Here is a 2,500-nt window from a genome sequence, read left to right as displayed (position 1 = left end):
CGAGGAGGTCATGGCGTCTGTTTTGATGATTGTTCAGTGAAAATATAACCATTAAAATCATTATTTTCCATCCTTTTTGGAAATTGAAGAGACCAAAATGATCGACCATATTCACAAAGCATCCGTAACTTTTGCGACGTCATCAAAATAAACCCCGTGTGTATTTTCTCCACAAAAATAGAATCAGACGCCATGACACCTCCTCGGGTTGCTACTGAGCTAGCCTTTCCCCTGTTAGCAGTCCTGGTGTGGCCGAGGTGATGTCAACAGACCAACATGGTGTAGACAGTTTCGCCAAATCGACTCTTATTGCCGACGTCTCTCAATATTGTAACAGGTATGACCCCATATATTTCAGGAGATTTGTTGCCGAATGTCTCCTGTTGTGTCCCCGACAATGTTTCCAATTTGTCTCCAAGCAGCATGCAACTGGTATGGACGCGCTCTTAAGAGTATTCTTCGTTGTCTGTCACGCTCACTATATATCAGATTAATAAATGACTTAAACTCATGTTGGCAGATTCTGAAGACTGAAATATAAACCATATACATACAGACACACACACGCACACACATCCACGCACGCACACACACACGCACACACATCCACGTACACACACACACACGCACACACATCCACGTACACACACACACACGCACACACATCCACGTACACACACACACACATAGACTTCAATTTCATTTGTTACAATGGATATTGTTTGTTGTGACATACTGTATTATTTTGCCTCTAAATCTCCCCCTGTGTACAAGGAAAGGCCGGCGTTACCATCCACTGGTAGCGCGCAGTGTCAACAATATGCTCAAATCAGATGGTTGTCGCCTTGCACCTAGGCCTAGCAGCTGCCTTGCTTCCTGGCTTCGTACCTTACTTGCCCAGTACTTTGTCCCCCTCGAACAATTCCAGTGAACTCAACCTTTGTTACGACTCGAAGAACGGACACCCAAAGAGTATAGTAACAGGCACCCGCCAGCAAGACAGCAGTCGCAGAATATAAGGACGTCTCGTCAGGAGAGTGGCGGAAGCAGACCAGAGAGACCAGACACCGAGCAGACAGGAGAACAGGACCGGTCACAGGACAAGGAGGTTATCCTCCGCCTCCGCTCCCTCTCATTCCACCAACCTTCACGACCTTGTTCACACGCAGGGTCGAACGCAGGTCAGCAACATTGCAAAACCAACACGTTACCACTGCAACACACACACACACACACAAGAAAAAGAAGACGCAAGAGAGACACACAAGTAGATAGAGTGAGGGAGACAGACAGACATAGAAAAAGGTAGATAAGAGAGAGAGAGAATGAAAGAAAGAGAAGAACGAGAGATGGAAAAATAGAGAAAATGAGAAAAAGAGTGAAAGAGAAGAACGAAAGAGTTGAAAGACAGAGAGAGCGAGATAGATAAAGAGAAAGAGAGATAGAGATAGATAGAAAGAAAGAGAGAGAGAGAGAGAAGGGGGGGGGAGTGGTATAAAATTCCTCACGAAACACAAGGAAAAAATATCTACACTTATAATCAATCAATATATTTTATCCTCGACATTCGCTGCTCATTTTACCTGAATATATACTCATCTATGAAATCGTCCTTATTTTATTAACTTTATCGCTTGGAGAATTAAGAAAGCATATCTGGTCGTGCAAAATAATTAAAGATAATTACTTAAAAAAATATTTGATGCTTCTTTTACTATCGAAACACGTGGTTTTCTTTCATAGTTATTTTCACAGTGCTTTTGTGAAGGTTCTGAGTTCGTGTGAATTTTTTTTTTTTTTGTATGTATGTATATGAATTAATAAAATAAGTTAATAGATAAATCAATAAATTAATAAATAGGTAAAAAAAAAGTTGTTTGTCTGTGTGTGTGTGTGTGTGTGTGTGTGTGTGTGTGTGTGTGTGTGTGTGTGTTTGTATGTGCACGCGTGTGTGTTATAATTAAAAATCAAACTCTCTGTCTCTATTATTCAATTGTATAGCATACTACTCTCTCAAATCCTGTCTGAGAAGTAGCTAGACAATCCCACCCTTATCTGACAGGTTAAACCTCCTAGTTGAATCCGTTATTTATCTTGGATACCGTTAATACCCACGCCATCACTGCTTTTATGTGTAAATCGACACTTCCTATATTTACATTTATTTTCTGATACCTTACACACACACCAATACGTACATGGAGTCCAGAGATGTTGCTTTGTCTATTAACCTAAAGTATAGTTTTTTTATGAAATTCAGTAGCAACCGTTACAATCTATCTATTCATCTATTGTTTTGATCTATCTGTTATTTACCATCGTAACAACCACGACTATTGTAAATTAATAGTTAGAGGGCATGGTACTCAACATAGATCATAAGGGTACGTGAACAAACAAGGAACACACACACACACACAAACAAACACAAACACACACACACACACACACACACACACACACACACACACACACACACACACGCACACACACACTCTCA

The sequence above is a fragment of the Penaeus vannamei genome, chromosome 20, assembly GCF_042767895.1.
Source record: "Penaeus vannamei isolate JL-2024 chromosome 20, ASM4276789v1, whole genome shotgun sequence".
Taxonomy (NCBI): domain Eukaryota; kingdom Metazoa; phylum Arthropoda; class Malacostraca; order Decapoda; family Penaeidae; genus Penaeus; species Penaeus vannamei.
The sequence above is the reverse complement of the archived record's forward strand: the minus strand, read 5'-3'. Positions refer to the sequence as shown.